This window comes from Sus scrofa, chromosome 13, assembly GCF_054392235.1.
Source record: "Sus scrofa isolate SSC_HxYL_T2T_F1_AM1 chromosome 13, Sscrofa_HxYL_maternal_Yorkshire_Landrace_v2.0, whole genome shotgun sequence".
NCBI lineage: Eukaryota > Metazoa > Chordata > Mammalia > Artiodactyla > Suidae > Sus > Sus scrofa.
This window is the reverse complement of record NC_139395.1, coordinates 67243897-67257727: the sequence shown is the minus strand read 5'-3', so window position 1 is coordinate 67257727 and position 13831 is coordinate 67243897. Positions and strand designations below refer to the sequence as shown.

Genomic DNA, 13831 nt, shown 5'->3' with positions numbered 1-13831 from the left:
TCAGGGTCTGCATCTTAACCCCATCCCCAGGACCCGGACTTGCCCATTCACATTTGAAAAACATGGCAGGTGGCATGTTCAGGTTACCTGGGTTTTGAAACCGTTAGAAAGGACAGAGTTTTTTCCCCCCAAACTTTGATTACCCTCCCTGACCTATTCAGTCCATAAAACCAGTGGCTTGCCATTCTCGTGTAAGCCAGCCGAGTGTAGGTAGCACTGCCGGAAGAAATCGGTACCTGGCATATGGTGGTGACGTTTATTGAGCTGTTACTTTGTGCCAGGCACAAAGCGTAGAGGACTTGACATAGATGTTGGTATTGATTTTCCCATTTTGTCCTCACAGTAACCCTGTGGGGAACTGTCCTCTTTGTACAGATGGTGGTGTTGGGCCCAGAGGAAATTTATAACTTGGATAAGCCATGTGACTAGATAGGGACCAGGCAGGGACTGGAAGTAAGGTGTCCCTGACCTTCAGATCCTTGCTGCGATGCCCATGGTGGTCCCCAGGTGGGCTGCTTATCAGAACCATGTGGACTGCACCCCAGACTCCAGGTTGTAGTCTCCAGGGGGTAAAGCCCAGGGATCAGGACCAAGCCATAACCTCTAAAGGTAGTCACCTAGGGCCAGACCTGTCTATCTGTTCAGCCTTAATTGGGGAGAAGCCCCCAGCATTTTTGTGTGGCCTCTCTTTTTCCACGACATCTTTTTGCAGGTAAGGAAGGCAGGTGACTGTCAACAGGTCATGGAGGATAGAGAAAGCAGGCCAGGCATGTCCTTTCAGGTGTGGTAAGGGACAAGAAAGGGAAGAGGATACTGCTTGTCACAGAGGTCTTCTTTCTGCTCCTAAGCAGACTCCTGGCAGCACCATCTGTCCTGTGTTTGCACGGAAAGTCACCTGTTTAGGGCAAAACGATTCCTGGTTCTGTGAGAAAAAAAGCATGTGGGGACCTGTCAACATTTTATACCCCAATGTGCTGCTGACTGTTTGGCGACCATCATGTTTTCCAGAACTGTGATCCTTTTGTCTCTCTGCTTAAAATCAGTTGCTTCTGGGCTTTAGAAGTGGGAGGAAAAGTTTGCTCAGGGCAGCCATGTTACCTCCTGTCATTCACACATGCAGGGAGGGCCAGGGGAGAGAAAACCTTTAAAATATCGACATGCCATGAGGGATGCATTTATGGGTTTTCTTGACTGTTCGCTTTGAGGAGGAATTAAAAGAAAAAATTCAGCCATTATTTTCCAACAGCTGTTGTGTCTTATCTCAATAAACTGCCTTTTCCCACAGCAGCATCGTTAGACTCTATAAATCTTTTTTTCTATTTATTGTATTTAAATGGTGAATGCTTTCCAATGAAATGACATCATTGGTCTGAAGAGTCAGATTTGTTTTAAATATTTCTCTCCAATGTTGTTGATTGTCATTTCTTGGGATATCGTATAATTTGAGTCTCAACCATGGACTATTTCATATCTGACGTGCCATATTTCTCACACAGAATCTAATCCAAACCTGCAGTTTCTCTCATCATTTAGGTTAGATGAGTTCTTTCTTGATGAATTGCACTTGCTAATAGGACTTTTTCCACTAGATCCCTTTGTGGGCACTCACCTGTTTTATAGGTGTTTGCACTTGTGTGGAAATACCCAATGTACCTGAGCTTTCGTAATGTTTCTTCTATACCAGAAGGGTGAAGGAAGGCATATGGCAGAACAGTGAAGACCCCTCTGTTGGAAACTCTGATGGCATAGCCCGTTGTCCTGAGTTCTGCCCTTTGACCTGTAAAAAGCATCCGGTTGAAATGTCATTTTACTACTCGGACTAAAGAAACAGAAATTTTTCTTGGATGGGTATGGATCCATCTGAAAGTGGAAAGGGTCTACAGAAGACCATGTGGCTTGGGAAGCTCCTAGTGTTCTTCTCAATTAAATGACTAGCAGGAGTCCTGTGTTCTTAAGCCAGTCTGGAGCCCAGTGGAGGGAGCCTGTTCAAGGGACTTAACTGGAAGGCATGTCCTTTTTCAAGATTTACCAAGGAGCCATTTTGCACTGGTGCCACCCCGTAGCCTGGCCCTGCAGCCCTTTCCGAGGGAGGCACGGCCGTGCTGACTGGTTCGCTTGGGTAATGCAAATGAGCAGGTTACACATGTACAGCCATCCTCACTTTCTTTATTCTACCCCCCTTTGTGATCAGTCAAGGCCTAAGTATATTATAAAGTATATTCTCCTCATTAAAACAATAGTGGAAGCTCACAAAAGGGAAATTGTTAATATGTGTTCCAGCTTGTCATTTCTGCCTGTGTGAATAAAGCAGATAACCGTTCCTTTGGGAAACTATTTCGGGAATTGAGCAACAGATACGCTAGCCAGAGAATTCTCCTAACTGTAATTTTCCTTTTTGTGTGTACTCAAAAATAACATCCTGCTGGGCTCCTCCGTGCCTCTGCACAGACAGAACACAATTGCCACAACCCAGGTGGTGTTAATATGGGACAATCCCCCGGGCACATGTCGCCAGGAGTTGTACAGCTTGTTCAGTGTCTTCATCCATATGGCAGTGGGTCCCATTCACGGAAAGGCACCGGGGCTGAGCCTGGTGGGTACCGTGGTCAGTGTAGTGTGAAGGCACGGCTTCCATTCACAGCGGCCTCTGTGGTACAGTTTGTTTTCATGGCAGATTTGAGTTGTCACGTGCACACCGCGCACACACGCGCACACACACACACACACCACTAAGAAATTCCAGAACAGCCTTGCTGATTTCCTCCCCTCTTAAGCCTCGCCTTTTATTTTTGAGAAGCACCTGGTTAACTCAGCAGGTAAAATTCAGGTGCTTGAATTTATCTGGTTTATAAAAAGTCATTTAAACACCCACGTGAACACACACACACACACACACACACACACACACACACGCACGCATATCAGGGATTAACTCAATTTGGGGATGGTATACCTGTCCTAGAATTTGTCTGTAAACTCTGTAGCTTTTAATTTTCTCTCTTTTTTTCTTTTGCATTTTTCGTTGTGAGCATTATTTTCATTGTACAGTTTGGATCGTTGGGCTGGTGTTGTTGATTTTTACATCTTAAAAAAGGGAAAGGGGAGTTTCTGTCATGGCTCAGCAGAAACGAATCTGACCAGCATCCATGAGGACACAAGTGCAATCCCTGGCCTTGCTCCGTGGGTTAAGGATCCGGCATTACTGTGAGCTGTGCTGTAGGTCACTGACAAGGCTCAGATCTGGTGTTGCTGTGCCTGTGGTGTAGGCCAGCAGCTATAGCTCTGATTCAGCCCCTAACCTGGGAGCCTCCATATGCCAAGGGTGCGGCCTTGAAAAGATAAGTAAATAAATAGATAAATAAAATTTTAAAAGGAAAGGGACAAGGAAAAGCAAATCATGATCAGCCTTAGAAACCAAGGGTAAAACATTCCCAGAAGGTGTTAGAACTGAAAAGCGAGAATCAAGAAAATGGAGATTTACTAGTGAATTAGGTAAAAAAATTAGGGACATTTAAAAAGGCACTTTGGAAAATTTACCAGAAGGCAAAGCCTCTTCCATTTATACACCCAAATGTTGGTCTAGTTTGTGTAACTGTTTGTATTCTTGTTTGGTAAACAAACAGACCCCATAGCAACTGTAACTAATGATATTTATACCACCCATAAGAAGTCCCTAACCAAATAGACATACCTTTATGACCTTCAAGTTTCATTCCTTTATTAATCTTCAAGGTAATCAGTCTAATGACAAATTGATTTCATTCTTTCTCTTCTTTCCTTTCCCCCCCCTTTTTTCCTTTCCTTTCCTTCTTTCCCCTTTCCTTCTTTCCTTTCCTTTCTTTTCTTTGCCTTTTTTTTAAAAAAGTATGTTAAGGTCTGTCTTTGAAGGATCTTTTCTGTGTGTAGATTTTATATCTTGTCTGTGAATGTTGAGTCTGAAGGTGTATTATGGCAAAAGGAAAGAGAAACCTAAAGTATTTGTGTAAATGATGTGGTATTTGCTTTCAAGAGGGGCCATTTCAGTCATCCGGTGGAATTTCAGGTTATACATCCAAAAGGCTAAAAAACTCCACTGAAATGATTACTATAGCCCTTAGACTTGGATGGGCATCTATGGCTATGTCGCTTCTTTTTGTATATGAAATATTGGTGGAAACATCCCGGTACATAATGAGCCCCTATATTCAACTTACATTTTTCCATATGAGTCATATTTACGACAAGAACAAGATGTCTCCGTGTTAAAGATCAGTGTGAGAAATAAATGGCAGTTTACTTTAATTAGAAAAAAAAATTGACACCAAGAGCTGGAATAATCCAGTAGTGTTTGAATAAATTAGAGGATCGTACAGACAGAAATAAAAAGAAACTTAACAAGGATAAATGGGAAGTTGTCCAGAGTTCAGCAAAAATGCCTTTCTTTGCAGGACCAGTCACCAGACAGTACTGAGGCAGAGCCATTTCTTCTCCAAAATTTAACCACACCCCAACCACATCCCAGGTGTCCTGGGGCTCTGCGGGATACAGCCATGTCTGTCTTCATGGAGCTGACGTTGCAGTAGGAGAGAAATAGAACAAACAATTACATAAGGAAAAGCCAGAGAGAATTAAGTTCTAGGGGGAAAAAAATGAAGCAGGGAAGGAAGACGAGTGGAGCTAAGGTTACCATTGGGATAACAGGGTCTGGCATCGCCTCTCAGAGGAAGTGACCCTTGGACAGACATGAAGAGGTCAGGAAAGAGCCCTCCAGGCAGAGGGCACAGCAAAAGCAAGGACCCTGAGGCAGGGGCAGAAAGAAAACATGTTTTACTAGATCACGGCCCAGACCGAGTTCAGTGCGGGGGCGGCTTTGCTCTTCAGTGGTTACGAGTATGGCCTCTGAAACCAGCCGGCCTGCATTCCAGTGCAGGCTGCCCACTCCAGCTACTTCATCTCAGAGTGCCTCAGTGTGCCCCCTGTGAAATGGGTATGATGCCAAGCCTGGCCCCATAGATGACATGAGTTCATACATCTTTTAGTCTCTGCTGCATGGTCCATGCTCCATAAATAGTAACGATGTCGTTGTTTATTATGAAAAGTCATTCAGGCCACCTTTATTGAGTATTTTTATACTCCCTGTCTAGGTTCTGAGGATTAAAAGATGACTATAACCTAGTTCTTTCCCTTAAGGAGCTCACAGTCTATAGCAACAAACATGGAAACAGTGGCCAATGCAGTGTAATAAGTGTAGTGCCATGAATGTATGTAAAATGCAATGATGCAGTGTATGATTTGTTAAAAATGAGCATTGGTGGAATATCATAGTGGGTGTATTTCCCCCCCCCCCCCCATAAGCATCAGGTGAATTTTTGGGACACAGTAGAACTCCATGAAGGAAAGGCTCCATGTTCCTTGTCAAGTGATGATCACCTAGCACAGCCAGCCTGGCCAGCAGTCACTGTTCCATTTCTTTGCAGAGACTAGATGTTCAGAATATAATGAATTAATGATGTATTAAGGATCAAGAACCCATTAATAGTAGTTGCTGCCCATTGGCCACAGATGCTGTCAGGATACTTGGTTAGCCTTTGTTGATACTTGTGGTGCTCCAAATAGGAGAGAAAATCTGGTTTTCTTGTAGAATGATTTTTCAGTCTTTTTGTTTCTTTCTCTCTTTCTTTCTCTCTTTCTTTCTCTCTTCCTTTCTCTCTTTCTTTCTCTCTTCCTTCCTTCCTTTCTTTCTCTCTGTCTCTGTCTCTCTCTCTCTCTCTTAATGACCACACCCTGGGCACATGGAAGTTCCAGGACCAGGAATTAAATCTGAGCTGCAGCAGCAAGGCAGTGCCTGATCCTTTAACCCACTGCACTGGGCCTGGAATCAAACCCACACCTCTGCTGCAGCCTGAGCCACTCCAGTCGGCTTCTTAATCTACTGCACCACAGCAGAAACCTCCTAATTCTCAGTATTTAGCTTGCATCAGAATCCTCTGAAGGACTGGCTAAACTGTACATTGCTGAGCTCCAGTTCTGCTGTTCCTAAATCAGTAATGTGAGGTGGGGCCTAAGAATTGGCACCTCTGTCAAGTTCTCAGGGACCATACTTTGAGAACCACTGCTGAAGGACATCCCAGCTGCTCTCTTGACACCATGGCTGGCATCCTTCCCCTTCTACGATTCAGAGCGACCAAGGAGGGATCTTGGTAACTATTGTTCACTCTTTGAGGACAATCTGTGTTTCAGTGCCAAGACTTAATGTTTCAGAGAGAGAAATTCTTAAAACAATGACTCCATATTCACTATTTTATGGAATAAAATTCCATTTAGAAATCCTTAATACTGGAGTTTCCACTGTGGCATAGCAGGTTAAGGATTTGGCATTGTCTCTGCAGTGGCTTCTAACACTGCAGAGGCACCGAGATTGGATCCCTGGCCCAGCACAATGGGTTAAGAATCTAGTGTAGGTAGGTTGCAGCTGCAGCTCAGATTCAGTCCCTGGCTCAGGAACATCCATATGCTGCAGGTGAGGCCAAAAAAGAAGAAAAAAATCCTTAATGTTGGCCTCTAAATCATTTGTAAGTACTCAAGTTTTGTCTTCTCTCTCTCTCTCTCTTTTTTTTTTTTTTTTGACTAAAACTGCTTTTTGTTTCAGTTGCCTGCCTCCTCTCTTCTGATTCCTTGTAGCAGCTGGGCTCCTGTTGATGCTCCAAGACTCAATTTTATGTTCCATCCACCTATTCAGTTGTCTCTCTCTCTCCCTACCCACCCAACCGAGAGCACAAGAACTCAGTCATCTTCTGTCCACTGACCTCCAAATGCATTTGATTAGTCTCCCCTTCAATAGGAAAACTATTTTTTAAAAATTCTTTTTTTTAATGCTCTTGTCTTTTGGTAGTCTTCACCCCCCCACTGCATTTATTTAATTATTGTTTTTATTTTTTGCTTTTTAAGGCCTCACCTGCGGCATTTGGAGGTTCCCAGGCTAGGGGTCGAATCAGCGCTGCAGCTGCTGGCCATAGCCACAGCCACAGCAACATCAGATCTGAGCCACATCTGTGACTTACACCACAGCTCATGGCAATGCCAGATCCTTAACCCACTGAGCAGGGTCAGGGATTGAACCCAAGTCCTCGTGGATACCAGTTGGGTTTGTAACCCTCTGAGGCACAACAGTAACTTTGAACATATTAAAACTTTGAACATGTACCCCTCTTAAAGGTACTTTTCATCAATTATATACATGCCGAGTATAGAACCTATATTATAAAAAATTAAAGAGGGTGAGAAATCTGTACCCATATGCACACTACGCACACAATGATATATTCATGCCAGAGTTCTAATGTTCTCTTAACACATGCCTACAGAAACTTTAATACTGTCTTAACACCCACCCTCGGATATTCTTACCAATCTCAGTTTTAAACTCTGATCTAGGAACCCAACACAATGCTTATCACAAAGTAGGTGTTCAATAAAATGTGCTGAATTTAGGGCAGAGAAGATTTTAATCTAATGGGCATTAATGAAGCATCTTGTCCTACTGAGAAGTAAAAGTAACCACATAAAGTGGGAAATAATTCTAAGGAATAAATATAAGCGCCCAGTGGTTTTGAGCCATTTTATTTCTTTAACTCCCTTGTCCCTTCTCCTCCTGCTTTCCTACCTGGCTCCATACTTCAGCTACATGATTCTTCTGGTCTGGAGCATAACGGCACTGCCTTGCACAGAGTATTAGGGACAAGGATTCAATGCGAGGAATTAGTATTGGAACTTGGATTTATGCCCTTTGGTTTTCTGGGTCTTGTTGCTTCCTCTCACGTGTGGACTCGCGTTGCCGTAGTGCACATGCCTGCCTAATGGTGCTAATATTTTTTGGATTAGCGATTCCTATGTCTGTACTGAAACAGTTGCTCACAGCCACTCTTTGGAAGACATTCTCTTTTCTTAGCGAGATCCCAGTGTTAATGCTGCCAGTGGGAAACTCTCACAACCTTGGAATAGCCCTTAATGGTATCAGAAACAAAGGCTGGACCTGTGCCTCTTCTTGTTCTCTTCCTTTATTTATACCTATATCATCCCCATGCGCACACAGGCATTCTGCCTTTGTCATCACCTGCTCTGTGTGTGTGATTGGTCAGAACGCACCAGCCAGCCTCAGAAGCTCAAGCTCTCCCTCTCTGCTCCATGTCCTCCTGTGCCACATAGTTCTGGTGTCTAAGGATCGAGATGGCATGTTTTGACCAGTGTAGTTAAAAAGGGAGGTGAGCCAGATTGGAGGGGATGGTAAAGAAAGTAACAGCCAAACTTATGACCTGGCATGGCACTCAACCTCCGGTTCACCATTGGTCAAGCAGGTGATTACCAGTCATATCTGTAGCCTACACGCGGGATCCTTCTGCATTCTGAATGATAGATTCTAGTCCTCGAAACATTGGACACACTGCACCGTACTCTTGGGGTATCTGTGGGTCTTTGTTCCTGAAGTTTAGGATGACCTAAACTTCCTGAGGCTCTTCTTCCTTCACTATTGAAAATTCAGATTAATGAGAGTTAATCACTGGGTCACTGTCCACTCTAGAAGTAAGTCTGTTTATAGACTGGATCTCCTTGAGGAATACTTCATGGGTTTTTGTTTTCCTAAGGTTTAGTCACTTGAATATGTGCCCCATTGTCATGAGGTTTGCCACATGTGCTTAGGTTGTTACTATTTATATTATTTTCTTTAAATCAAGTCTTCTTTTTTTTTTTTTTTTTTTTTTTTTTTGGCCATGCCTGTGGCATGCAGAAGTTCCCAGACCAAAGATCAAACCTGCACCACAGCAGTAATAGCACTGAGCCCTTAACCACTAGGCCACTGGGGAGGTCTCTGAATTGAGTCATTTTTTAAATTTAAGTACAATAAGCCTGGTCCTAAGAAATAATATCTCTGAATTCAGAAATTGGAGATACTAGAAGTTGTGTCTCAGTGGTTAACGAACCTGACTAGCATCCATGAGGATGCAGGTTCAATCTCTGGCCTCGCTCAGTGGGTTAAGGATCTGGCATTGCCGTGAGCTGTGGTATAGGTTGCAGACGAGGCTCGGATCCCTCATTGATGTGGCTGTGGTGTAGGCCTGCACCTACAGCTCCGATTGGACCCCTAGCCTGGGGACCTCCATATGCGGCGGGTGCAGCCCTTAAAAAAAAAAAAAAGATCCTACTTATTGACACACACACGCTGTCTTCCCGGGATCAGGAATATAATGAAGACTCAGAAGATGCTAAGGCGGACCTAGACTTGAGGATCTGTGAAGCTTTGGTTGTTGTCCAACCCAGACTCAAAAGTTTATTCCAGGGTGCTCCTGATCTATATAATGCCTGGCACACATTATTCTCTAACCAAATCATTGGTCAGATCTGTAAAATCAGTGTTCGCTAAACAGAAATAGGAAATGACCTTTTCCCTGTGCTAACTTATTCCAGTCTTACCTGCCTCGTTATATTAAGGAGAAAAAAAAAAGTCTTGCATATAATTCTTAAATAACTTTCGGCCAACAGGAGTTTTTATGAATTTGTTGCTTGGTGAGGTTGCCCATCCCCCCACCTCCTGATATTTTTCCATCTCCACCTTGCTTTTCAACCCACTACTAATAGAGGGGACACCTTACAAGTGTTTCTTTGAGCATGCTCACTTTGAGGTCAGATCTAGAACAGGGGACTCTCAAGATCCTTAGAACTGAAGTAGGGACCACAGACCAGGACCATCAGCATCATCCAGAAGCATGTTAGACATGCATAGTCTTGGGCCCCATCCTCAAACTGCTGGATCAGAATCTGCATGTGAAAAAGATCTCCAGGTGATTTATATCTATAATGAAATTTGAGACGCATTACTCTATGATTAGCAGTGATAAAAGGAAGAATGTGTATTCTTACCCATTGATACAGTTTTAATCCTTTTAGCGAAGTCAACGATCTTAAAAATTTTTAAGTCAAATCTTTTATTTATATATATATATGTATATATAATGATTTTTTTTCCATTATAGCTGGTTTATAGTGTTCTGTCAATTTTCTACTGTATAGTATGGTGACCCAGTTACACATACATGTATACATTCTTTTTTCTCACATTATCATGCTCCATCACATCTTTATTACTGTTTTTTTTTTCAGCTGCACCATGGCATGTGAAAGTTCCCAGGCCAGGGATCATCCAAACTGGAGCTTTGAGCCTCACCACAGCTGCAACAATGCCATACCCTTATCCACTGTACCAGGCTGGGAATCAAACCAGTGCCTCCACAGAGACAAGCCAGATCATAACCCATTTTGCCACAGTGGAAACTCAAAATCTTTATTTTTTTAAAGTAAAATTTTAATTTTTTTTCTTAAATTGATTCTCAGAAATGGGTTCCATGAGTAATTACTCTGCAGAGTAGTCCCAAAGCTGAAATATGAGTCCAGTTTTGTTCCAGTACACATGAACATGACCCTGTAACTACAAAAGAGAGGGTATTTATATATATCTTTCAGATTCACCCAGCTCACTGCATAGTGGGCCATACCCTAGGGACCCTTGTGGAGAGGTGACCCTGTACTTCTTTCAGGATAATTTGTATTTCAAGGGAAGAAAAAAAAGAAAAAAACACCCCAGACATAAATAGTTAATAGCTTGTATTTCAGATGTGAAGTTAGTTAAGGTAGCCCTCACATCTCGAGGCACAATATTGAGAGCAGATAATAACAATAATCTCCATCATTGTTTAAAAGCACAAATCTGGCCCTTAATAGACTAATTCACAGTCACTCCAATTGCAAGTTTTACTCATGAATATCATATCACAAGGGAATGTGAAATCCTCTAATTAAACATGATTTGAAAAGCAGCCGAAAATTGAGATGATGAGCGTTCTGGGGAAGGAGAGTCAGGGCTTCGATGTGTGGGAGAGCAAAAGAGAGAGAGGCAAGGCATGTATGTGCATCTCCCCATTTGCCGAGAACCCCAGCTTGCCTTGCTCTATTGTAGGCCCTTTAATAGGCTTTAATAAAACACCCTTGTCTTTGTGGTAGGGTGTAGAACCAATTGCCAGCTCACTTTTGGAGAATTGATTAATAAATTCTGGAGATGGTGTATCTGTGTAATGGGCAAAAAGCGAAAATTAAGGTAGTGTGCTGGAAATGTGGTTCCTCGGCCGGCTTCGACCTCTTCGGTGTGAAAGCAGCAGCCCATCAGCCTCTTGGCGTGTTTTCAGTAAAAGCTAAGAGAAAGTTCATTTCTTTGAGGGCACCAGAAAAAAAGACGCACTGCTCAAATCACGGCTTCCCCCATTCCCACATATCATTGGCGCTCTCCTGGGCAGGTATAAGACCTTTCCCCTCAGATACTACGATATAACACATGAAGGAACTCAATCTATTTTTTTATTTACTACCAGAGACTCGGGGTTTGACTTCTGGCTGATTTTGAGGAGTTACACTTTAGTCTGAAAAATATTCGAAGAATAAACTCTAAAGTGGAAAGTTGTGCTTGATACACAAGAAACCATCTCTTTTGCTGTTATGCATCTACATTGCTCTTTTTTATATGGTGCTCTGTGATCAAATTTCAAAGCCAGCACATCTAGTTTGGTTTTGTTCAAGGTGACTTTACTGTATGTATCACAAATGTTTCATATCAATTAGTTCTTCAGCATTTAGTGTACAAACGTCTGAAGTCTGATTGTGTTGTATTTTCAGATGTCATGTCATCACTCACAAAGTCAAATACTCTCATATTCAAACCTAAGAAATTCGATATGTTCACTTAAAATCTCATTGGGAGTAGGATATGGTAGCAAAAGTAGAAGGCAAGGAAATGTGGTAAGAACTGCAAAGTGAAGAGAAAAGGGCAAGTGGGTTGTTTTGTGTAAATTGTTGAAGAATTAAGCAAAGCAAAGGAAAAGCTTTAACGTGATAGTGGCTTCTGCTGACATTTGCTCTTGTTAACGATCTCAGCTTAGTGTAAAGTACCTTAATTAACAGCCTTGAAATGGTGTATGAAGAGAACACCTTTCCACAAACCTGAGGCCTCTGGGGTGAGTTTCATGTTTTGGCAAGGCATGAGCATCTCCTTGTCACCCAGCCAGAATCATAGGCTGTGATCGGTCTGAGAGGCGAAGGTTCCCTGGCTAACAGTGTAATCATGGGATGGACATAAAGACGCATGTGCGTGTGGAGATGAGACTGAAGAATTGGAAAGAAAAAAAGACGATGAAAGGCTTGAGCCATAGAAAGGCACAGAGGTGGTGTGTCACAGGACTGGCCTTCATCTTTGCTGTCCTGGGTGGCTGTCTCAGCGTCAGCACCATACTAATGTTGGCTGGATGGTTTTGAAAGGCCAGCGTGGCGGGAACGAGGAAGGTGGCCAGTGGGGAAAGGATGGAGGCAGACCAGCTTCTACGTCAAAGGAAGTGAGAAAAGGGCTTAGTTGTGCTTTGGGGAATATGTAGTTGCAGGGGTGGGGAAAGGCTTAGAAGGGGATGGCTTCCTGCTCCCTGGAAGAGGTAAGGACACAGATCTCATTCATCCCTTTCACCGATACTCATTAAGCACCTCCTCATTTTTCTTGTCAGGAACAAGATAGTTCATTTGTGCCCACTCCCTCCTCCATCTGCGTAACTGGTAGAAAGAAGTTTGGTGGAGCCTCTCCCACTGGGAGAAGCAACCCAGGTCCTGTTTTGTGTTTCCCTTTGGTTTTCAAATGAGGAATGGGAAGTCAGAGCAGTTAAATGACTTGCAAGGTACCTGGTTATTAGCACATCTGTAATGAAGCATGAGGTCTTCATTCACCTGGCATCCAGCCCTCCCCATAGAGAAATAGTATTGGCCCCCAGGAAGCAGTCAAGTTCTGTTCCATTTATGTGTTATGCCAAGAGATCCACAGAGTATATTCGAAAAAGATTTTTCCACACACAGAGGGCCAACAGGATCTTGAAAACAGAGTTGTCCCTAGGCACTCATTCTTCGAAATGCTTAGTCGCTCAGGTTTAATTTTAGTAAAAGTTTATCTCTGCTCCCCCCAATCAGAATTCAGAAGTTATAACAATATAATTTCAAAAGTGATTTATATTATGAGTACAATGCAGTACATTGAGGAAAAAGAAATTCAGCAAAAATGAAGGGGAAAAAAAAGCTCCAGGAGTTCCTGTTGTGGCTCAGCAGGTTAAGAACCCGACATAGTGTCAGTGAGGATGCAGGTTTGATTCCTGGCCTCGCTCAGTGAGTTAAGGATCCAGTGATGCCGCAAGCTGCAGCATAGGTTGCAGATGTGGCTTGGATCCAGTGTTGCCATGGCTGTGATGTAGACCACAGCCTCAGCTCCGGTTCAACTCCTAGTCTGGGAACTTCTGTATGCCACAGGTGCAGCCATGAAAAGAAAAAAGAAAAGCTCCAAAACTTACATTTATGGTCATTTGGCTTTTGGAACAGGTGCCAAGACAAATCATTTCTGATAGAATAATCTTTTCATCAGATGGTGCTGGGGCAACTTGCTAAAGAGTAAAGTTGGACACCTCCCTCACACAATATATAAAATCAACTCAAAATTGATCAAAAGTGAGGGCTACAGGTCTTGGAAGGAAACAGGAATAGGTCTTTATTACTTTTTGCCTTAGTGAGTGGCTGCTTAGATGTGATGCCAAAAGCACAAGGAACCAAAGGTGAGGGAAGATAAATTGGACTTGATCAAAATTTAAATTTTTTGTGTTTCAAAGCATACCATCGAGAAACTGGAAAGCCAATCCACAAAATGGGAATAAATGTTTGCAAATCGTATATCTCATAATGGACTTGCATGCAGAAAACATGTACAGGAAAAAACCTTTTGCAGCTC

At 42.9% G+C, this 13831-nt stretch overlaps 1 protein-coding gene and 1 long non-coding RNA gene across 37 annotated transcripts in view; both read left to right on the top strand.

The window, feature by feature from the left end:
• Window positions 1-13831, top strand: part of FOXP1 (forkhead box P1) — a 624214-nt gene that overhangs the window by 544967 nt on the left and 65416 nt on the right. The window lies entirely within an intron of this gene.
• LOC146397384 (uncharacterized) lies at window positions 6171-13115 on the top strand. The gene is made up of 2 exons (XR_014823525.1): window positions 6171-7031; window positions 9034-13115. It is a non-coding gene; the product is annotated as an uncharacterized LOC146397384 (long non-coding RNA).